We start from the raw sequence: 25,777 nt of genomic DNA, 5'->3' as shown, positions 1-25,777 counted from the left end.
AGTTATGAAATCAACTGAAGTGTCTATCAACAGATGTATGGATAAAGAAAATTTTGTATACACTCATGTGCTGTGTAACAATATTTCAGTCAATGTGGAGCACATATATAGCAGTGGTCCTATGAGATTATAATGTTGAATTTTTTCTGCACCTTTTCTGTATTTAGATACAGTTAGATAAATAAATACTTACCATTGTGTTACAATTGCCTACACTATTCAGTACAATAGTATGCTGGTACAGGTTTGTAACCTAGGAGTAATAGGTTATACCATAGCCTGGGTGTGTAGTAGGCTATATCATCTAGGCTTATAAGTATACTCTATGATGTTCACACAACAACAAAATTGCCTAACAACGCATTTCTTAGAATGTTTCCCATTGTTAGACAATGCATGATTGTCTATACAAAATGAAATACTACTCAGTCTTTAAAAAGAAAGAAATTCTGTCATTTGTGACAATATAGATGGAATTAGAGAGCATTATGTTAAATGAAATAATCCATGTACATAAAGGCAAATACTACACGTTCTCACTTATATGTGGAATCTAAAACAATCAAATTCCTAGAGGCAGTGAGTAGAATGGTGGATACAGAGGCTGGGGAGGGGAGAATGAGGAGATGATGATCAAAGCATACAAGGTCTCAGGAGAAATAAGAGGTATTTTTGAGATCTATTGCAGTGTGATGAATATGGTTAAAATGGTGTATTGTACATTTCACAGTTGCTAAGAGAGCACATTTTAAATGTTCTAATCACAAAAAATGATAAGTATTTGAGGTGATGGATATGCTAATTAGTTCAATTTAATTATTCTATATTGTAATAAATTATAACATCATTTTGTACCCCAGAAATATACACAACTATGAAAGGTCAATTTACAACAACATTTTAAAAATTAAAAGGAAATATTTCAAATAAATATCCTAACATTCCATCTGAAGAAATTAGAAATAAAACAGCAAACTGATCACAGAGTGAGCAGAAGGAATAAAATAATAAATGTTTATATAATGATTTTTAAAATCACAGCAAAAATTAATTAAATATAGAATAAAAAATAATAGAGAAAAGTTGATTCTTGGAAAACACTCACAAAATTGACCACCTGTTAGCTAGACTGATCAAGCCAAAAAGAAAAAAAGATTCAAATTACTAAAATCAGAAATGAAAGGGGCGGGGGACATTACAACCAACTTTACCAAAACAAAAAGGATTATAAGGGACGCTGTAAACAACCACATGTCAACAAACTAGGGAACCTAGATAAAATGCAAAAATTCCTAAAGGACACAAAACCAAACTGACTAAAAAGAGATAAAATTTCAACAGACCTATAACAACTAAAGTGGTAGAATTAATAATAAAAAATCCTCCCACAAACAAAAGCCCAGGGTTAGATGGCTTCACTAGTGAATTCTATCATGTTTTTAAGATGAATTAACACCAGTTTTTCATAAACTGTTTCAAAAAATCAAAGAGAGAACACTCCCAAATTCACTCTGTGAGGCTTATATTACCCTGATTCCAAAACAGACAAAATATGTATTTGAAATTTTGTAAATATGAATGAAACAGGTAAAATTAGTTGTACAGGTAAAATTAGTTATGCAGGTAAAAGAGGTCAGATAAATGAGAATTTTTTGGACCATCATATAGATTTTAGATTTTAGTCTAATGGAATGGACTGTTATGAAACATTTTGAGCAAAGAGTGGTATTTTTAAAGATAAATATGTCTTCTGGGTAGATAATTTATTACAGGTGGCAAGAGTATAAAGAGATTAGTGTAGGTCATTATGGTAGTAGTCTAGGTGAGAGCTTCTGGTAGTTTAGTGTTAGACTGGTGTCAAAGACTACACCCATATTTCTGGCATAAGCAACCAGTTTGGTAGAAGTTTATTGAGATAGGAAAAAATAGAGGATGAGCAGGGACATGACAGCAACAGAAAGGGTAAGAGCAGTTTCCAGTCTCCCAAAGAGGATATAGTATATTTAAACAAGTATAATATATATTAAAATATTCAGTAATACCACTATAAGTTACTGAACCCAACTAAATACTTGATGTGCAAGAAGTCTCAGTTCAGTGGGGAGATGGACATGTCAACATTAGCATCCCAGGTCCTACTGTCAAATGATCAGAAGTAGCAAATTAAGAAATGTAAGAAGGAATGACAGCCATGATTTGAGGCTGCCTGTGAGATCAGCATTCCATGACAAGCCACTAGTGAGTGCAAAAAGTACAGAAGCCTAAATCTTCATGAGGTACAACATCATATGTAAGAGCATACACTCTGAAACCAAATGCCTGGGATGTAATCCTGTTTCTCTGAGTAGCTGTAAGACATAGGTCAAGCTACATGACGTATCTGCCTCAGTGTTATTCTAATAAATGAGGATTAGCCACAGCACCTATTTCATGGCATTATTGTGAGGTTTAAATATACTGAGGAACATTTGAACACTATGCAAATATTAATTATGATGATACCCATGATGGTCATGGTGATAAGAGTAATAATAATGATGAAATTGATAACGTGGGAGATGAGGGTGGAAGGGTAGAAAGGAAAAAAATTATTGAAGGGATTGGGTGCAGTGGCTCACGCCTGTAGTCTTAGCACTTTGGGATTGAGCAGGAGGCAGGAGGATCCCTTGAACTCAAGAATTAGAGTCTAGCTTGGGCAACATGATGAAATCCTGTCTCTACAAAACAGTACAAAAATTAACCGGGTGTGATGTCATGTGCCTATGGTCCTAGTTACTCAGGAGGCTGAGGTGGGAGGATCACTTGAGCCCTGGCAGTCCAGGCTGCAGTGAGCCAAGATGATGCCACTGATGCATCTGGAGTGCAAGATGATATACTCCAGCCTGGGAGACAGAGCAACACCCTGTCTCAAATACACACACACACACACACACACACACACACACACACACACACACACTCCTCAGCATACAATGCCCTTCTATATATAGAATGAATTGTAGGAAGACACAGCCTGTGAGACAGAGACCAATCGAAAGGCTTATACAATTGTTCATAACTCACAGACTCAGAGCAACACAAAACCACCTCTTGATTTCAAATGTTAAAACTCTCCATCAAAATGGGTCAGGAGAGCAGGCATTAAGCAGAGCTGACAGCTCAGAGGGAAATCGCCGCTGCTCTGAACCACATCTACTCCTGTCTACCTGCAGGCCTGCAGGGACTTGAGCTTCAAAGGTAGATGCTTGCCAAGATGAGTTTATTTGAAGCTATGGCTCTGCAGCCTCAATCATTAGCCCTCTCCCCCAGATCTGATTCCTTCTATTCACCTAAGCTTTCCCTCCATGCCCAAGATAGGCCAGTGGGAACCTCAGTAGACTGTGCTTCCTGAACAACAAAGTACCTCATTAGCTACTTTTTAATGAGGTCACAGCCTGTGACTGCTCATCAATAGACTGGTTAGTCAGCATCCCTAGGGGTAAAGGAGACTGAAGACAGAAGTCAGTGATAACAGAGATCAGCCAAGGCATAGCTGTGTTAGAGGGAGAAAGAACTTAGCAGAGACTCTTAGGCTTGTACTCTGATGTCTCCAGGGTCCCTTCCAGCTCTGAGACTATGATTCTGGAAAACGACATCCAGAGGGACCAGGTCTTTGGTGGGAGGAAGTGACAACAGAGTCAAGTGATCCAAGGCTAAGAACAGCTAGCTATTGGTCTAAAGATATTCTTGAAGAAATCAAATGCTCTTCAAGTTCTCTCGGATGCTTTTGTAAATGGAATTTAGCTCTTGAAACTTTTTATAATCTTGCCTTCTATAACCATAGATTATAATGGTATCCCCCCATGTGTCCAAGTACAGATTCTTTGTGTTATTTTCCAAGTCTTTTAAAATTGTATTTGTCCTTGGAGTTAATCCATTGGCTCTCTTCTCTCCTCCCTGTGTACTGTCCCCTAGACATCCTGTCCATTCACGGGGTTCCAACACATCACTCCTGCGGAGATGAAACTTTGGCATTGACTCATTTCTTATGTCTCCCACCAGGATTAGTGTTGGAGCCTCCTAATGTTACTACTCCCATTCACAAAGGGCTCTCTGCCCAAAGAACATAGAAGCCAATACCATGTCACTAGCTTTTGAGAAAAACAGCTTTTTTTGCAAGTCAACTGGCAAGGAAACAGAAGGAAATGCTCAAATCTGTCTCCCTGAGCTGGGGACTAGGGCAGGTTTCATAGACAGAGTAATGAGGTATGAATGAGGTAATGCTGGGAGGCATGATCTGACTGGATTATGCCATAGGGTGATGCCAGGGTTCAATCTGATTGGATCATGCATTATGCCATGTGTTGTCTGCTTCTTAATTTGGTCCCTGTTCCCTGACTAAGCCATTGGGTTCCACGCACGGTTGTGTACTTCTTTCATCTGGGCATGCTCAAATTACCTAACTTGCAACCTAGGGTCTATGGCAACCAAAAAATGACTCAATCCTTTGTTATGTAAAAGTTGAACCAGATTGCTCGGTTTCACGGTTATACTAATTGGTCTTCCTGACACCCAGCCTGCTGTAGACTTACACATACAACTCATTCCAGTTCATACTCTTTATCTTTCCCAGAGTTTTGTCTGAACACACATATGATGATTGTCATTATCATGCTTAAAAACTCTTGATTCACTCTCATGATCAGAATAAAACTAATGCTTTTAGTATGTCATACATGAACCCTTATAGTCAAGTTCTAGCTTATCTTTCCAACTTCAATTCTTACCATTCACTTATTCATTCAATTATGGTCATACTGAACTTTTTTCTTTCCCCTTATACAATGCATTTTTAGTTTCTTTAAACAGTCCTTTTAGGCTGGGTGCAGTGGCTCACAGCTGTAATCTCAGCACTTCAGGAGGCATTGGTGGAAGGATTGCTTGAGGCTATGAGTTTGAGACCAGCCTGGGCAACATAGTGACACTCAATCTGTACCAAAAAAAAAAAAAAGAAAGAATTTTTTTTAATTCACCAGGAATGGTGGTGTATGCTATAGTCCTAGCCACTTGGGAGGCTGAGGCAGGAGGATTCCTTGAGTTTAGGAGTTCAAACTAGAGTTCAAAGCTGTCAAAGCTGCAGTGAGCTATGATTGTGTCACTACACTCCAGCCTGGGTGAGAGAAAGACCCTGTCTCAAAAAACAAAACAAACAAAAAGCAGTAAAACAAACAAAACCATATTCTGTTCTATTCCCCTCAACAATTTAGAGTCTGAAAGGTCTAGGTTCGAATCTTATATCTACTACCTACAAGCAGGAAGTTCTGGCTAGGGCAATCAGGCAAGAGAAAGAAATAAAGAGTATTCAGTTAGGAAAAGAAGAAGTCAAATTGTCCCTCTTTGCAGATGACATGATTGTCTATTTAGAAAACCCCATTGTCTCAGCCCAAAATCTCCTTAAGCTGATAAGTAGCTTCAGTAAAGTCTCAGGATACAAAATGAATGTGCAAAAATCACAAGCATTCTTATACACCAGTAACAGACAAACAGAGAGCCAAATCATGAATGAACTTCCATTCACACAATAGCTTCAAAGAGAATAAAATACCTATGAATCCAACTTACAAGGGATGTAAAGGACCTCTTCAAGGAGAACTACAAACCACTGCTCAGTGAAATAAAAGAGGACACAAACAAATGGAAGAACATACCATGCTCATGGATAGGAAGAATCAATATCATGAAAATGGCCATACTGCCCAAGGTAATTTATAGATTCAATGCCATCCCCATTAAGCTACCAATGACTTTCTTCAAAGAATTGGAAAAAACTGCTTTAAAGTTCATATGGAACCAAAAAAGAGCCTGCATTGCCAAGACAATCCTAAGCCAAAAGAACAAAGCTGGAGGCATCATGTGACCTGACTTCAAACTATACTACAAGGCTACAGTAACCAAAACAGCATGGTACTGGTACCAAAACAGAGATGTAGACCAATGGAACAGAACAGAGTCCTCGGAAATAATACCACGCATCTATAGCCATCTGATCTTTGACAAACCTGACAAAAACAAGAAATGGGGAAAGGATTCCCTATTTAATAAATGGTGCTGGGAAAATTGGCTAGCCATAAGTAGAAAGCTGAAACTGGATCCTTTCCTTACTCCTTATATGAAAATTAATTCAAGATGGATTAGAGACTTAAATGTTAGACCTAAAACCATAAAAACCCTAGAAGAAAACCTAGGTAATATCATTCAGGACATAGGCATGGGCAAGAACTTCATATGTAAAACACCAAAAGCAACGGCAACAAAAGCCAAAATTGACAAATGGGATCTAATTAAACTAAAGAGCTTCTGCACAGCAAAAGAAACTCCCATCAGAGTGAACAGGCAACCTACAGAATGGGAGAAAAATTTTGCAATCTACTCATCTGACAAAGGGCTAATATCCAGAACCTACAAAGAACTCAAACAAATTTATAAGAAAAAAACAAACAACCCCATCAAAAAGTGGGCAAAGGATATGAACAGACATTTCTCAAAAGAAGACATTCATACAGCCAACAGACACATGAAAAAATGCTCATCATCACTCACCATCAGAGAAATGCAAATCAAAACCACAATGAGATACCATCTCACACCAGTTAGAATGGCGATCATTAAAAAATCAGGAAACAACAGGTGCTGGAGAGGATGTGGAGAAATAGGAACACTTTTACACTGTTGGTGGGACTGTAAACTAGTTCAACCATTGTGGAAAACAGTGTGGCGATTCCTCAAGGATCTAGAACTAGAAATGCGATTTGTCCCAGCCATCCCATTACTGGGTATATACCCAAATGATTATAAGTCATGCTGCTATAAAGACACAGGCACATGTATGTTTATTGTGGCAGTATTCACAATAGCAAAGACTTGGAATCAACCCAAATGTTCATCAGTGACAGACTGGATTCAGAAAATGTGGCACATATATACCATGGAATACTATGCAGCCATAAAAAAGGATGAGTTCGTGTCCTTTGTAGGGACATGGATGCAGCTGGAAACCATCATTCTCAGCAAACTATCGCGAGAACAGAAAACCAAATACTGCATGTTCTCACTCATAGGTGGGAATTGAACAATGAGATCACTTGGACACAGGAAGGGGAGCATCACACACCGGGTCCTATTGTGGGAAGTGGGTAGGGGGGAGGGATAGCATTAGGAGATATACCTAATGTAAATGATGAGTTAATGGGTGCAGCACACCAACATGGCACATGTATACATATGTAACAAATCTGCACATTGTGCACATATACCCTAGAACTTAAAGTATAATTTTAAAAAAAGTTGATATATATTACTCTGAATTTCTGTCTTTATATTTTTTAATTTGTAAGTGGGCTATAATATAGTTATTTGATATATGTATAATAATATTTTATAAATAATACTATGCAATAAAATGATTATAATATAAACCAACCACATCTACTTGTGGATCTATATGAACCTTTCTTTTTTTTTTTTTTTTTTGAGACAGAATCTTGCTCTGTCACCCAGGCTGGAGTACAGTAGCATGATCTCGGCTCACTGCAACCTCCGCCTCCTGGGCTCCAGTAATTCTTTTGCCTCAGTCTCCCAAGTAGCTGGGACTACAGGCGTGCACCACCACGTCTCGCTAATTTTTGTATTTTTTAGTAGAGATGGGGTTTCACCAGATTGGCCAGGCTGGTTTCAAACTCCTGACCTCGTGATCCGCCCACCTTGGCCTCCCAAAGTGCTGGGATTACAGGCGTGAGCCACCATGCCTGGCCCTATATGATCCTTTCTGTACTTTTGTATTCCCTGCAATTCAGTATGGGAGTTTGGTTATGCAGAATTCTCAAGGATGTTTACTATAATTGTGACAGAAGAAATCTATGTAAGCACTATCTCCTCCCAGGAAGCAGGGTAAATTAAGTAACTAGCATTTATTGACAAGCAAATATGAGTTAATATTTTAAAATAAAGTCTTGATTAATTCTTACAGACATTACCACAATTTATAAAATAGCATGCCTGCTTCAAAAGAGTAACTTGTTCAACAGTTGCAATTATTTAAGTGTCAGAGCAAGGATTTTAATGCAGGTCTAAATTTGAAATAGCCTTTACTTTTAAAATATTGCATATGCCTTCTCTAAAAATTTAGAGACAGACACTAGATATAAAAGAAAATAGAATGAAGTTTAACATGGTTATTAAAAAAAAAAAAAGCCTTTAGCAGAGCGATAAGAAGAAACAAAACACAACAAAAAAAGAACGTTGGGACCAATTTAAATGGAGATTACCTGATCTATTGTATGTTGAGCTATTTCTTTGGAAACATTAAAAGTACTTATAAAGTGACTGTTATTTTCTAAAAGAAAAACTTGGCACATTGTAAATGTTCAATAAGTGGTAGAAATTCTTATTAAGTCCTTACGTCTTTATAAAATTTTTCTGTCAAAAATTCCTTCTTTCTCCTTACATCTTCTTCTAGAAACTCTCTGATTTTCTTTAGACAAAGCTGAGTTAATTTGACTTTGTAACATATATTGTTAATGGACTGAAAACAACGTAATTGTACTTTATATATATATCACATGAATGTAAGCACAACTTCTCCATTTATGTTCATATTCCTGGGCTAGCACTCATGAACACTCAATAAATATTGTAATGAATAATTCCTAAATCACTACCTCTAGCAGTAGCCTCTCACCCAGCTGTGAATTTTGTGTTTCCAACTGCCTCTAAGACATTTCTGCTTAGGCAGCAAGGTATCTGTGTAGCACAATGCTCCCAAACTATAATGTATGAAATAAACCTTTATGAAGGATGCCTCCCTCTCCCTACTAACAGTGACAGTAAACATGGCTAATACAATCGAGATTGGTAAGCAATTTCCCATAAAAATGTTCTTTGGTTTGCAAATGTGTTTTTCTCAAGAGTCCCCCAAATTTTAACCCCAAAAGCTCCCAGAAATGTTACCCAAAATGTATGCCGAAAGATGTTTACCCCTCTGCTAATAAGCATATGTTGTTTGTGCTGGTTTGTTTGCATACACTGAGATGAGTAACTCACCCGGAAGGGATTAACATCCTGTATGTCCCAAAGTTGTAAACAACTTACATTACCCACTACGTGAGAGTACTTTGAGTATAGTCAATCAAAGCATCAATGATGCAATTGAGAGTCAACACAAAAGTCCACACCTTGTTAAACAGGGATCTAGGATCATGGTTTGTCAGAAGTGTCCTGAGATGGTTAACTGAGGGTCACATACAGACCAGAAGACAACTCTAACTCTGTGTGGCATGCCTGCATGATGACATTCTGAATCCCAGGTTTATCTAGAATAGAGTATGAACAAATTCATTGTTCCAGTGACCAAATTTGGACAGTTTTTCTCTTATTGTTTACCTTTCTTTTTGACTGAATTTTTCACTGATTTAATTTTACATTCCATCAGAGAACATTTGATATACTGGGTACTGAAGACACAACTGTGATTGAGCTGCTGCTCTCTAGTTGGTGCTGGCCCCATAGATAAGACAGAGAAGTAAACAGACAATCGTAAAATGAAACATCATTCGATGTACTTCACTATGTGATAATGCCACAGCTTTATCATTGCTATCATAGAAGTATTCAACCAGTCTCCAAATAATTCCTTGGAAATGTTTTTTTTACTCAGCCTCTATGGTTAATTCCTATTTGCATTGTCACTGCTACTGCCCTTATTACTTATTCCTTTTTCTTATTCTCATCTTTCATTGGCATATTTTTTCATTTAATCAATGAATATTTATTAATATATACTAAAACCCAAGAGTATAACAATGAGCTAGGTACTGCCCTCTAGGACCTCCTGCTCCTTCAGACAGACAAGTAAATCAACAGCTATGGAACAGAAAGTGCCATGCGAAGGGTTTTACTATGTTTTGATCTTACTCTGATATATACTATCATAGAAGTGTTCAACAAGTCTCCTGATCTTTTTTTTTTTTTTGAGATGGAGTCTCGCTCTGTCACCCAGGCTGGAGTGCAGGGGCGTGATCTTGGCTCAGCGCAATCTCTGCCTCCCAGGTTCAAGCAATTGTCCTGCCTCAGCCTCCCAAGTAGCTAGGATTGCAGGCACACACCACCATGCCTGGCTAATTTTTATATTTTTAGTAGAGGCAGGGTTTCAACCTGTTGGCCAGGGTGATCTCGAACTCCTGACCTCAGGTGATTGGCCCGCCTTGGCCTCCCAAAGTGCTGGGATTACAGGCGTGAGCCACTGCACCTGGCCAAGTCTCCTAATCCTGTTAATTCTTTGTTGGAAAAATTCTTACCGAAACTTTGGTTAAATTCCCATTTTCATTGCTACTGCCATGAGCCTAGCCAAGCCCTTATTTCTAAATTGTTATGATAAAAGCCACCTCACTGTTCTCAAATTCCATGCTCACTTCTGAATCCTCCTTTACATACACTAATAAGTACTGGATTTACAGTGGTGACCAAAACTGAGTCCTTGTCCTTAGAGACACTGTCACCCTATGAAAATTAAATAAAGAATTTACAAATAAATATATAATTATATATTGCTATTATTGCTATGAAGATAAAGAACAAAATTCTCTGAGAAAGAATAAATGGGAATCCGAATACAAAAGAGTTAGGAAAGTGATTTTTTTGGGAAATGACAACAGAAAATGACAAAGTGGTATGAGAAAACTGAATAGGAGTTAACAAGGTGAAAATTAGGAGGAAAGACATTAAAAAACAAATGTATTAGCTTACATAAAGGTCCTGAGACAGGAGAGTTTGGTGTATTGGAGGAAAAGAAAGAAGTCAATTTGACAAACATTGAGTGTGATTAAAGAAACAGTGCTGATGGCAGTAATAGTGTCAGTGATAGTCATCATATAGTCAGCTGGAATGCCCCTTCTCTTCCTTGATGGCAACCTTCAAGTTCAAGGTCAAATAGTATCGTGCTACAGCTTTATCATATATGACATTCACCAGGGTTTGGCATGTTTCCTACACTTTATCTCTTTCCTTTTCACGATGGGTATTGAGACATGGATTAATTTTAATATCTTTATTTGAGTCATGAGGCAAGAAATTATTGGGGAAATAATCAGAATGAAAGTGTTGTTTTGTTTCAGGTATCTCGCTTTTTCCAAAAACTTTAATAAACCTACATGATAAAATTAATTAAGTATGAAATAACATATAATTAAAATAGTTCCCTCTCAATGTTGACCTTTCTGGTTCCCCACATCCCTGTCCCAAAGTCAATAATATTAACATTTTTTGTCTATCCTTCCAGAAATGTTCTATTTACAGTCAACTCTCTATATCTTGGGCATTGGTTCTAGGAACCTCTCTACAGGTACTGATATCTGTGCTGTGGAGACAAAAGTAACTCCATCTTGGATACTAATCTGCCATGTTGACTTTGGATTAGCCCAAGTTTCATGAATACTTCCTGATTCCTATTTTATTTTCCATCCTTATTGTAAGAACTTGTACTTACTACAAATTCTGCCTTTGTGTTATTATCATACAAGTTATAGGCTATGATGAATATAGCATTCTTTTCTGTTCCAGAAGATTGGCTTTAATTGTCTTGCACAGAGGACATCCACCCTTTCCCTATGGTGTATAAGCCCTTGGTCTGAGGGTTAACAGGTGCACAGATCTACTTGTTTTGCTGCTGCCCAAGACCGTACTTCCAACCATAAGTTCCCCAATAACCCACCCTTTAGTGACTCTGGATTTGTCTCCCTTCTTCTTTGGTTTCTCAGCTCTTTCTGCACATTTGGGGGTTGTTTTCCATATTGTGTATAATAGAACTCAAATGATAGAACAAATAATGCACAATATAGCACTTATGGTGTATTAGATTTGGCTACTGCCTTCTTTAGCATCCCTTTACCCCTGACTCACAGGCATTATATTGATGACTGTGCTAACCCCTGAAGACCTGTCATTGCGACAGTAACACCTGGATGCACTGTGTACTGTTCTCCAATGGATAGGATAGGTCATCAACCCGCAAAAGATACAAGGCCCATGGCTGGCTGTAAAGTTCCCAGGGGTCACTTGGTTGGGTAAGACACATCTTATCCCAGGCATAGTCATTGACAAAATTCAACAGTTTTCCACATCTAAGACAGTTAAACAGTTACAAATTTCCTAGGTCTTTTGGGATATTTACTTCACTTTTAACCCAATGTTTGTGTCCCCTATGCCAGCTAGTAAAGAAGGAATCTAGTTTGTGCTAAGATAAAGAAGAAAACACACTTGAGAAAGCTAAAATACTAGTGCCTCAGGCACAAGGCTTAGCGTCCCCCGTTCCTGGGATACCAATGTCTTTGGATGTGACCATAATTCCTGAGGGACCAGATGGGCCCTCTGGCAAGTCCAGCATGGGACAACGGTTCCCTTAGGATTCTGGTCACAACAATGAAAGGATGCCAAAACCTACTATTCCCTGATGAAACAACCAGTCCTGGGGGTAGACAAAGCTGAACCCATAACTGTTGCTTTGCTGGTAACAGTAAGAAGAGTTCTCCCTACTAAAGGCTGAATAGAAGTGTTGTTTGCTAGGTATGTATCAGCTACTGCTCAAGCCTCCACTTTACAAAAGTGGCATGCATACCTGTAACCTGTAGTGGCTTCTCTACAAGTCCCTTGGGGAATGAATTATACGCTATCTTAGGGCCAGTATACTATGAGGCCAGTGCTGCCCTTCTTGTGAAACCCCCACAGCAGACACCTCTAATGGTAGCCAAAGGCATGGCCCCCTTTCCTGAAAACATTTGGTACTCAGATGGGTACAGCTGAGGTAACACTTGTGTATGAACAGAAGTCGCTGTACAACCACAGACAGATGCTATCTGGTTTGAGATGGGAGTTCAGCAAAGCAGACAATGGGCAGAACTCTGAGCTATATGGTTGATTTGTACCATGAGCCATGGCCTACAGTTGTCTGTACAGACAGTTGGGCAATGTCTAATGGTCTTACAACTTGGTTTGCCCAATGGTCCAAGATGATTTGAATGTGCTCAAAAAACCCTTCCGGGGAGGTGCAAGGTGGAAAGGCTACAAGAACCCCTTGTAAGCCTAATTGTGTGTCATGTTTCACCATACCAGTCGGATTCACCTCCCATCACCATGAAGGCAGATATCCCAGCCAAAATTAGAACACTGGCTGCCTTGCAATCATCTGAGCTAGCTGATTGAATGCATAAACACAGTGGGCATTGCAGAGCAGTAGTGGGCTGGGAAATAGAAAAAGAGAAGGATTGCTTCCTCACTATGCAGATTTAGTGGCAGCAGTAGCAGCAGTGCTTCCACCTGTGCCCTGCCATATCCCACTCCCACCATATCCCACGTAATCCTAGACAAATACATAAGACAGCTGCCCCTGTGAGAGACTGGCAATTAGACTACATTGGACCCCTGTCAGTAAGCTTTGGACAAAAGTATGCACTAGCATGTGTAGATATTGCCATGGGATTGTTGCAGGCCTTCCCTTATAAAAGGGCAAACAAAATAGTCATCATCAAGGCCTTGGAACAACTCACTGTCATGTGCGGATATCTTTGTTCCATTGATAGTGACTGAGGCACACATTTCACGGGACATGATGTCCAAGACTGGGCACGTGAAAAAGCTATAGACTAGATAATTCACTTGCCACATAATCCCCAAACAGCAGAGTTGATTGAAACGAAAAATGACATTTTGAAGATACAACTGTGAGCACTCTCACAATCCAATACCTGGCAAGGGTGGGCAAAGGTTTTGCCTCAAGCCATTAGCTGTCTTAATTCAGTTGAAATGAATATGAGTTTGGCGTTATACCAATGACTCAGGATCACCATAGAGGAGGGTCCATTTATCAGAGTTATAAAAAAGGCCCAACCAGATACATTTCTACTGGAGCTGATAGAGAACAATGGCAAATGTTATTTAGCACTCCCCAAGATCTCAAGCCAGGGGAGGGGATGCATCTCCCAGGTTATATAGAGTATTTAACCTCCAAATAGGGGCTGGACAGGGAACATCCCCCAGGTTAAATAGTATATTTCTTGCCAGAAGGTGAGGAATTCCCCAGTTGACTAAAGTGGTCTCCGTTGATTCTACTGGAGTCTGAGCTAAGACACTCTACACACCAAGACACTGGAACACAGACCTATTTAAAGGGCAGTCTGGTCAGCCATTTCACATGGTTCTTTGCCACTCCTGTAACTTTACAGATAATACAAGCACCTTCACCCCTAGGGTAACATGCTTGGTATGTACCTCCAGCCCATAATTGTTGGCTTGCCCTTGTCTTAAACAACAGAGACAGAAGAGCTGCCCTGCCAAGCACCTACTAAACACTTGTATTTCCACCTGTACTCTTCTGTTTCTGTTGCTTCTCGGCTTTATGCCTCTTGTTTTAGACCCTGAGGAACATGGTGGTAAAAGGCATTATTAATTGTGTGTCTTGGCATAAATATCATCACCTGTTGTCATTTGTATTGTTGCCGCAGCCTCTGCTTACAAACAGAAAACAAATTGAAGTAATATGTCACCCACACCATCAAAATGACTGCATCCCTCACCCCTGTCAGAGGCTCAGGGACCACCATGGTAGAGGTGGGTGCATGAAATTGTAAGAGCTGAATTAGAGAGGTGGAGTATGGAGACAGAAGTGACTCTATCTCAGATGCTAATCCACCATGTTGACTTCTGATTAGCTGCATTCCTGTGAATGCCTCCTTATTCCTACTTTATTTACTGCTCTTAGTGCAAGAACATCTACTTACTATAAATCCTACTTTTAGATCAAAGCAACCTTGATGTTACTGCACAAATTATAGGCTGTGATGCGCACAACATTTTTGCCTGTTCTGTAGTGTTGCCTTTAATTGTCTGTATGGAGCATATATACCCTTTTCTTATGGAATATACATCCTGGGGCCGGGGGCAACACGTACAAACATCTACCTATCTGGTTGCTTCCCAAGACCGCACTTCCATTTTTAAGTTCCCCAGTAAATTACCTTTTACCAACAAATTGGATTTGTCTGCTTTGTTCTTTGGTTTCTCAGCTCCTTCTGCATTTGGGGGTTGTTCTGCATATAAGGTCCTTTCATGGAACACACACATACTCAGGTCCCACTGTGTGCCCTGCGGGACCTGTGAATACAAAAATCAACCCTCCACATGGCATCCCATGGAAAAAGATCCACATATACTGAGCCCATGAAGTGCAAACCCATGTTGTTCAAGGGTCAACTGTGTATATTTTATATGTCTAAGTGTAATATTTATTTTTATAAGATGTATTTAATTTGTGTGATGTGAGTATAATGTCACTGAATATAATGTCACTCACCTTGCTTTTCCCTCACATAAAAAATTATCTGGGAGTTTATTCCATGTGACTTTATCCCATATTAATATGATATATGTATAATTCACTATATTCCAATGGAAAATATACAATTTTTAATCAATTCCTATTGATGGAATTAAGGTAATTTTCCCATTCTTTTGCTGTTAAAAATTATAGTCCAATAAAAAAATCATAATTTTTCCTCTCTCTAAAATTGTGATTCTGAAAGCCTGAATCACTATTTCTATCTTGTGCTGCTCACTAACCATTTCAAAATCTTAAAGCCTCAATTCATTTGATCAACATTTGGACAAGAAATTACATCTTACACATTTTTCTTAACCATGACCAGCCTAAGATTAGCCAAAAAACCCCCAAATTTTATACTAAAGGAACTCTACTTGATCGAGTCCTTTCTGTCAGCAGTTTCCTGTTTCTCTCATCTCAAATTTTGTTTATAATGACTAGTCTTATGTACTTAATCATTCATTTGTTCAATGCCTGAATTCCACCATTCAAATAATGCTTTATGAGCACAGAGACTTCACATGTTTTGTTCATTTCTCTATCTCAGGGTCTAGAGCAATGCCTGGCATATAGCAATTACTCAATACATATTTGTTAAATAAATGAAAAATTATTGCCATACGATAGGTTATAGTAATATGATGTTAATGTGAGATATTTATATATATATATATTATAACATAATAATTTTAATATGATTGCTAATATATATCATCTCATCACACCAATCCTATAAAATGAGCCTTATGATCTTTGTCCAAGCCATATGGAAACTGAAACTCATGAAGTTTGATAAATCACTAAATACCTCAAGTCAGTGAGTTAGAGAACTGGTTTTAAACTTAGATCACTAAGAATCCAAAACTTCTGTGCTTTACTTTGCCCAACCCTATATCCCTAGAGTATGGTTTTTCTTTTTGAATTAATCCTTTCAACATCCAATATTTCTTTGGGCCCCAAAGGACAATAGATTCAAGAAAGGTCAGGTGCTACTGAGTAAGGGAAAGAAGAGGAGCTTCAGTGAGCCCAGAAACATCAGGGAGGTGGCGGCAGGGATAGAGGTGCAGCCCTTCAACTGGCCCTGAGGACAAAAAAGGCACGACTGGAATAATTTTCTGAAAGCCAGGACAGGGAGCATGGCCAATCCTCCTGCTGTGCTCACTCACCTCTGACATGCCACTGACACACAAAGCAGCAGTGAGCTGGCTACAGCTTCAGCCATTAATAGCTCAACCAGAACAAGGAATAGGACTTCCCTGATTTCTCTTTTGGCTTTGCTGAAACAAAGAGAAAGCTCTTTGATTAAATTTATGAAAGACGTGCATGAAGGGCATGCATGAAGTATGGATGTCAGGAAGATCTGGACAAGGCACATGTTCTTGTTGGACACAGGTAAGGCTTTTTGCCAAGGACCTAATTTACCAGGGGCCACACTCCAGGTTCAGTTGCTCAACTGGACAAGGTTTGAGCAGGGTTTGTGGGATACTTAATTTTATTCCTCTACTCACACTAGGAAGATCTCCTCAGTTCCTCTCCTCTCTAAGTCTGTTTTGTTTGCCTGTGTTATAAGGTAAGTGAGATCTAAGGCTGCAGAAAAAATAAATGACTCAGGATTTTTTTCCTAACTCTGTCCTGTAAAGCTTTCTAGGTTAGAAAAATTTTAGTAGCAGGAGCTTCCATAGGACATACACCCCTTCCAGGTCTTGATTTTCCTCTGATTAATTCAGGGAAGACTTGCCTCACTAGAACATTCATGAGGCAGAGGACATCAGGAGACACTACTTTTTTTTTTTTTTTTTTTTTGAGACGGAGTCTCTTTGTGTTGCCCAGGCTGGAGTGCAGTGGCGTGATCTCGGCTCACTGCAAGCTCCGCCTCCCGGGTTCACGCCATTCTCCTGCTTCAGCCTCCGGAATCCTGGCTAACACGGTGAAACCCTGTCTCTACTAAAAATACAAAAAAAATTAGCCTGGCGTAATGGCGGGCGCCTGTAGGAGACACTACTTCTTTAGGGCAGTTTTACGGTTATAGAAGGCCTAGGAGAGTGGGTTTATATTCCCAGGACAGTTGCTCAGATGATTAGCAAATAGCTGCTCCTGGGGAAGTTCTAGAGGAACTGTCAAGGAGCCTGTGGGCTGGCCATGGGCCATCAACTTCTTCAGTGTCTCCCACACCAGAGACAGGTCACCAGCTCTTCTTCCCCAGTAGGTTCCAGAAGTTCTATAGGAAGCTCAGCAAGCCCTTTCATCTCTGCCATTCCTCCTCCACAATCCTCTCCATCATCATCACACACAACACAGCCGTCATAAAATGGAGCTTCTAGTGAAAGTGGTTTTTGGTTTGTTTGTTTGTCTGTTTGTTTGTGAGATGGAGTCTTTCTCTGTTGCCCAGGCTGGAGTGCAGTAGTGTGATCTCAGCTCACTGCAACCTCCCCCTCCTGGGCTCAAGCAACTCTCCTGTCTCAGTCTCCCAAGTAACTGGGTTTACAGGTGCCCACCACCGTGCCTGGCTAATTTTTGTATCTTTAGTAGAGACAGGGTTCGCCATGTTGACCAGGCTGGTCTTGAACTCCTGACCTCAAGTGATCCACCCGCCTCAGCCTCCCAAAGTGCTGGGATTACAGGCTTGAGACACCGCGCTTGTCCTGAAAGTCGTTTTAGTAGGATGTAGTTGGATATGAAATCCAATGGAAACTTAGGAATAATGAACTCCCTGAAATTCATGTATTTATTCTTACACTCATTCATCCAAAAATACACATAAATTGCTTAACCTGGACAGGCGTTGGGCTTCTCCCTATAAATAAAATAAGCAGTTTCTGGTCTGAAGGAGTTTACAAATTAAATTTAAAAATTCAGATATCAATAGATAACTGAAATACAACTGAATAACTAAAGAATTTTAAGAGCACACTGGAATAACCCTATCTGGAAGCATCACAGGGGAGACACATTTTAGTTTTTAAGGTGAAGGAAGAAGTCAGCTAGGAGGAGGAGGGGGCGTGTGCAACCACAGGTGATGTCATGAGCAAAGGTATAGGCAGGGATTAGCAAACTACAACTCATGGGCCAAATTTGTCCAGCCCTGTTTTATATGGCCCACAAGCTAAAGATGATTTTTACACTTTTTAAATTGTCAAAAATGTCAAAAGAGTGATAGTGTAGAGCATCCTAGAATTTATAGCATCCTAGAATCCTAGAATTATAGCATCCTAGAATTAACTAGCATCAAAAGTTAATAAAACTTTTGATGTCTATAAAGTTTTATTAAACTTTGCCATGCACATTTGCTTAGGTATTGTATATGTTTACATACTTAATTATATATTTGTATACCTATATTATATATGTTAAGTATCATATACGTTATTTATTTTTGTGTGTGTGTGTGTGTGTGTCTAGGTATTGAATAGTTATGACAGAGATCACATGGTCCACAAGCATGAAATATTTTATGTCTGGCCTTTTACAGAAAAACTTTTCCAACTCCTGGTATAGAATAATGAAAAGAAGTAATTTGTTCAATAACAAACAAATACATTTATCCTCAGTTGGTGAAGATTAAGGTACCTGAATGACAAAGGGACAAAAAAATGAGACCTAAGGAATATGTTGTATTCATATTGCATATCTTGCTAAAAATCCAGGTGTTGCTTTTATTATATTTTTTCTGATTATGGTTTTCAATGCAGACTCTGCCTTTTACTGCCCATGTAAACAAGTTATCAAATTCTTTAACAAATTACATAATGTATCTAAACTTCAGTTCATTGGGTGGCAATAAGGGGAGGATAATAATACGGTCTAGATCACACAATTATCGTAAGAAGAATGTGAAAAAGGAAAAAGTAACATATATAACATAATTCTATTATGTATTAGGCAAATGCTACCAACATGAAGTCATAATTTTTATTTTTATTATTACTGCTTTTATTACTGCTATATAATATGTGTAGCTCATTGTAGAATGCTTGAAACCCCAGGAAGCAAAATTAAGGAGATAGTCCCATCTCTCTTCCTACCACTTCAAAGTGACTATTGCTAAAAATTTGCATATTGCTATGCACATATTGATGAGTTTGGAATTTTACATGTAAATCATATGTATTTTTGTGCTTTTTTCCATTTACTATTATATGGTGAGTATTATTCAATAGTGGTAATGTTCTTTAAAAATGACTTATATGTTTACATGACATTTCCTTAAATGCTTGGGTCATAATTGACCCAATCATTTGTAGATTATTGACACAATTTTGACACTATAATGATGTAACATTGAACACGTTTATATGTGAAATCATTGTGCCTTTTGCTTGTGTGTGTGTGTGTGTAAAGAACACTTAAAACATGGATCTACTCACTTCAAAAAATTTTGAGTACACAGTACTGTATTGTTAACTATAGGTACCATGTTGTACAGCAGATCTCTAGAACTTATTCATCTTGCCGAACCGAAACTTTATACCCTTGGAAAGCAACTCCTGACTTTTACCTTCTCCCCAGAACCTAATATGCACCACTCTACATTCATTTTCTGTAAGTTGGATTATTTTAGATACCTCATATAAGTGGAATCATGCACTGTCCTTCAATGACTGGCTTGTTTCACCTAGTATAATCCTCTCCATATTTATCCCTGTTGTTGCATATAGCAGAATTTCTTCTTTTAAGGCTAAATAATATTCCATTGTAGTTATATAGCACATTTTCTTTATTCACTAATCTGTCAGTAAATGTTTAGGTTGTTTTCATATCTTGGCTATTGTGAACAATGTTGCAGTGAGCATGGGAGTGCACATATCACTTCAGAATCCTGATATCAGTTCCCTTGGATATATTCCCAGAAGCAGGATTGTTGGGTCTATTTTTAATTTCTAGAGGATCCTCCATAGTTTTTTTTCCGCGGTGGCTGCAACATGTTACATTCCCACCAACAGTGCATAAGGATTCAAATGTCTCTACATCTTTGCTAAAACTTGCTTTGTTTTGTTTCTTTGTTTTTGTCTGTTGGGTTTATTTATTTGATAATAGCCATCCTGACAGGTGTGAGGTGATAACTCACTCTGGTTCTGATTGGCATTTCCCTGATGACTACTGATGTTGAACATCTTTTCATTGCCTGTTGGCCATTTGTATGTCTTCTTAAAGAAATATCGATTCCAGTCTTCTGTCCATTTTAAAATCAGCTTACTTATTTTCTTGGCTACTGAGTTGTAGGCATTTATTATGTATTTTGAATATTAACCTCTTATCAGATACATGTTTTGCAAATATTTACTTACATTCTGTAGGTTGTCTCTTTACTCTATTGACTTTGCTACATAGAAGCTTTTTAGCTTGATGTCCCACTTGCTTAATTTTGCTTTTATTGTTTGTGCTTTTGGTGCCATATCCAAAAAATTGTTACAAGACCCAATGTCATAAAGCTATTTCTCTATGTTTTTTTCCAGGAGTTTTGTAGTTTCAGTTCTTTTTTTTTTTTTTTTTTTTTATTCTTTCTGCCTAGGCTGGAGTTCAATGGGGCAATCTCGGCTCACCACAACCTCTGCCTCCCAGGTTCAAGCGATTCTCCTGGCTCAGCCTCCCAAATAGCTGGGATTACAGGCGTATGCCACCACACCTGGCTAATTTTTGTGTATTTAGGAGAGACAGGGTTTTGCCATATTGGCCAGGCTGGTCTTGAACTCGTGGCCTCAGGTGATCTGCCCGCCTTGACCACCCAAAGCACTGGGGAGTTTCAGTTCTTACATTTACATTTTTAATTCATTTTGAGTTGATTATTGTGTGTGGTATAATAAAAGGTAAAAGAAAATTTCATGGTTTTGCATATGAATATTCAGTTTTTCCAAAATCATTTGTTAAAAAGATTACCCTTTTCTCGATTATGTGTTCTTGGAACACTTGTTGAACATCAGTTGACCGTGTATGTGTGAATTTATTTCTGGTTTCTCATTTCCACTGATCTATGTTGGCTTTTATGCCCCCTCTACCTAAATTTCTACTCTTTGAAAATCTGTGGGAATCTTTTGCCATATATCTTAAGACATTTTCTTATTTTAATGTTATTTCTTTTTTAATTTTGTATTTTTACGTTTAAAATCATTTAATTTTTACTTGGGCTAATCAATCATCTTTTTTCTTCAGGAATTTTGTTAGAAATTTAGAAAGACCACAAACATATGTAAAAAAATATAAACATATTTTCTTCACACTCAACTAGAGCTTAATTTCAACATTTAAATCATCATCTATATTGAATGTAATTATTTATGATAAATGGTGAGAGTTTAACTGGGCTTGTTTTTGCATTGCTCCAGAGCTCTTTATTGTATTTTTCTTGTATATATACTATTTTTGGCCTTCATTATGTTTCCATGTCTTGTCTAATACAAATATAGTATACTTAAAGCATGTGTAGAGATATTATAAAATATTTTCATGTTATAAATAATGTGATAAACTATAAAATAATGTTCCAAAGTATTTTAACATATGGTCACAAACATAGAATTTTTTTATTTTGCAATTAGTTTTAATAATTTGACAAAAATTTATATTTTCATAAAACTATTTCTCTAGTCATAAACACAATATGACACGAAATTTGTTCAAGATTAGATTATGACATTTCATAAGGGTTTTGATTATTTTAAATAGGATACTAATTATTTCCTGATACATTTATTTCAAAATTTTTTTTATTGATAACATGAAATTTATTTTGCAACTGCTTTTTTCTTGCATACAAGAAAAATATTAATTCTTAAAATACATTGTATGATTAGTCAACTCATTGAACAAGTTAGTTTTCTGTCATTGAACAACTTTCCTTCTGAAAGTAATGATAATTGTCTATTCCTTTTTTTTTCTTTTCTTGGAGATGGAGTCTTGCTCTGTCGCCCAGGCTGTGCAGTGGCATGATCTTGGCTCACTGCAACCTCCTCCTCCCGGATTCAAGCAATTCTCCTGATTCAGCCTCCCGAGTAGCTGGGACTGCAGGTTCATGCTGCCACGCCTGGCTAATTTTTTTGTATTTTCAGTAGAGACGGATTTCACCGTGTTGCCCAGGCTGGTTTTGAACTCCTGAGCTCAGGCAATCCACCTGCCTCGGCCTCCCAAAGTGCTAGGATTACAGGGGTGAGCCACCATGCCCATTCCTTCTGTTTTCTTTTCCAATGTTGATGCCTTGTTCATTATTCTCATCATATTATTTTGGCCAGAATTTTTAAACCAATAATGGCATTAGAATTTCAACAATATCTATGATCTTCAGAATATCTATAAACCCCCAAAAATTATATGCAAAATTTCACACATATGTACATTTGGGAGGAGAAAGAGTTCATAACTGCTGTCAGATTGTAAAAGTGTTCCATAGTCCCCAAATTCTCAGAACCATTGCTCTATTATTATACTACTAATCTCAGAATTGGCTATTGTTTATATAATATTCAGGATTCATTAAGAAAGTTTTCTCTTCAAAAGTTATAAAACTTTGCTGTGTTGGATTTTTTTTAGAGATAAATGTTGAACTTTCAAACAGTTTTAGGATTTAATGAGGTTAACTTTTTTTATTGAAATGTTGATGAGATAAATTATATTTGATTATTTCTTAATTACAAATCATATTTGTATTCCTATAATAAATCCTACTTGGCCATACTGTATATGTATGTGACTATATATGTTTTGGGTTTAAAATGATTGCATTTTATTTCTTAATTTTGCACTTATATTCATAAGTCAGATTGGTCTTTTGGCTTATTTGCGTGTGTATTATATTTGCTGCTTTGAAAACAGGTATAGGTAATTGTCATAATATTAATTGGAAAACACTGCATCTTTTTCTTTGTCCTGAAACAGTTCATCTAAAGATAAATCACAAGATTTACCTGTTCTCTGAAGGAATAAATTACCTCATTCATTTTATCCTGGTGAATGGGCATTTGCATTACAATCTTTTGATAAAATTACTTCAAACCACTCATTTTTACCTGTTTTATTCAAGGCTAAACTTCACATACTATTAGAAAGGTATTTCATTTTAAAAATCAGACATTTATTAATGTAGTAGTATTTGCTTATAATTTTTAAAGTTTCATTCCATATCTGAGATTATTTTACATATTTTATTCCTAAATTACATACTTTTGTTTTCTCTATTATTTCTTCATTAGATTTTCCAACAATTTTTTACTTAATATTTTGAATGGCCAAATCTCAGATTTATCAGTTTTAACTTTTTGAAATTAATTTCTGCTTTTAATTCTGTTTTCTCTTTCTGTGTCTATTTCGTTTTCTAAGTTGATTTGAAGAGCAATTTAATTCATTTTTATTGTTTCTTATGTGATAAGATAAAGTTATTCTCATTCGAATTCATACAAACCTGAATCTACTATATTTTGTCATATGTGTGTTCAGCAGAAATCTGTCGTTCTTCTGAATTCTTTTATCTTTTTTTTTTTTTTTTTTTTTTTTTTTGGTATATAGCCTAAAAGGTGTTTTGATTGTGACTTGTGTGGTTTTGTGGGTTTGAGTTTTCTTTTTTATTTCTTTTCTATCTGCAAACTTAAAGCTTTCTCTACCCTCAAAGTTAAAAGGAAACTAGAACAATGATTAAGATATGAGTGAGTATCTTTTTTTGCAACGAGTTTGCCGCCAGAACACAGGTGTCGTGAAAACTACACCTAAAAGCCAAAATGGGAAAGGAAAAGACTCATATCAACATTGTCGTCATTGAACACGTAGATTCGGGCAAGTCCACCACTACTGGCCATCTGATTTACAAATGCGGTGGCATCGACAAAAGAACCATTGAAAATTTTGAGAAGGAGGCTGCTGAGATGGGAAAGGGCTTCTTCAAGTATGCCTGGGTCTTGGATAAACTGAAAGCTGAGCGGGAATGTGGTATTACCATTGATATCTCCTTGTGGAAATTTGAGACCAGCAAGTATTATGTGACTATCATTGATGCCCCAGGACACAGAGACTTCATCAAAAACATGATTACAGGGACATCTCAGGCTGACTGTGCTGTCCTGATTATTGCTGCTGGTGTTGGTGAATTTGAAGCTGGTATCTCCAAGAATGGGCAGACCTGAGAGCATGCTCTTCTGGCTTACACACTGGGTGTGAAACAACTAATTGTTGGTGTTAACAAAATGGATTCCACTGAACCACCCTACAGCCAGAAGAGATATGAGGAAATTGTTAAGGAAGTCAGCGCTTACATTAAGAAAATTGGCTACAACCCCAACACAGTAGCATTTGTGCCAATTTCTGGTTGGAATGGTGACAACATGCTGGAGCCAAGTGCTAACATACCTTGGTTCAAGGGATGGAAGGTCACCTGTAAGGATGGCAATGCCAGTGGAACCATACTGCTTGAGGCTCTGGACTGTATCCTACCACCAACTCGTCCAACTGACAAGCCCTCGCACCTGTCTCTCCAGGATGTCTACAAAATTGGTGGTATTGGTACTGCTCCTGTTGGCCAAGTGGAGACTGGTGTTCTCAAACCCGGTATGGTGGTCACCTTTGCTCCAGTCAACGTTACAACCAAAGTAAAATCTGTCAAAATGCACCATGAAGCTTTGAGTGAAGCTCTTCCTGGGGACAATGTGGGCTTCAATGTCAAGAATGTGTCTGTCAAAGATGTTCGTCGTGGCAACGTTGCTGGTGACAGCAAAAATGACCCACTAATGGAAGCAGCTGGCTTCACTGCTCAGGTGATTATCTTGAACCATCCAGGCCAAATAAGTGCTGGCTATGCCCCTGTATTGGATTGCCACATGGCTCACATTGCATGCAAGTTTGCTGAGCTGAAGGAAAAAATGATGGCCGTTTCGGTAAAAAACTGGAAAATGGCCCTAAATTCTTGAAGTCTGGTGATGCTGCCATTGTTGATATGGTTCTTGGCAAGCCCATGTGTGTTGAGAGCTTCTCAGACTATCCACCTTTGGGTCGCTTTGCTGTTCGTGATATGAGGCAGACAGTTGCGGTGGGTGTCATCAAAGCAGTGGACAAGAAGGCTGCTGGAGCTGGCAAGGTCACCAAGTCTGTCCAGAAAGCTCAGAAGGCTAAATGAATATTATCCCTAATACCTGCCACCTCACTCTTAATCAGTGGTGGAAGAACGGTCTCAGAACTGTTTGTTTCAATTGGCCATTTAAGTTTAGTAGTAAAAGACTGGTTAATGATAACAATGCATCGTAAAACCTTCAGAAGGAAAGGAGAATGTTTTGTGGACCACTTTGGTTTTCTTTTTTGCGTGTGGCAGTTTTAAGTTATTAGTTTTTAAAATCAGTACTTTTTAATGGAAACAACTTGACCAAAAATTTGTCACAGAATTTTGAGACCCATTAAAAAAGT

At 38.0% G+C, this 25,777-nt stretch overlaps 2 pseudogenes across 2 annotated transcripts; both read left to right on the top strand.

The window, feature by feature from the left end:
• Window positions 1–24,047: 24,047 nt before the first annotated feature.
• On the top strand, window positions 24,048–25,777 carry LOC112605726 (annotated as a pseudogene). Its single transcript, XR_003115552.1, has one exon. The product of XR_003115552.1 is annotated as an elongation factor 1-alpha 1 pseudogene (transcript).
• Window positions 24,106–25,777, top strand: LOC112605725 (annotated as a pseudogene). Its single transcript, XR_003115551.1, has one exon. The product of XR_003115551.1 is annotated as a putative elongation factor 1-alpha-like 3 (transcript).

The sequence above is a fragment of the Theropithecus gelada genome, chromosome 14 (assembly GCF_003255815.1).
Source record: "Theropithecus gelada isolate Dixy chromosome 14, Tgel_1.0, whole genome shotgun sequence".
NCBI classification, from domain to species: Eukaryota; Metazoa; Chordata; class Mammalia; order Primates; family Cercopithecidae; genus Theropithecus; species Theropithecus gelada.
This window is presented reverse-complemented; position numbering and strand designations above follow the sequence as displayed.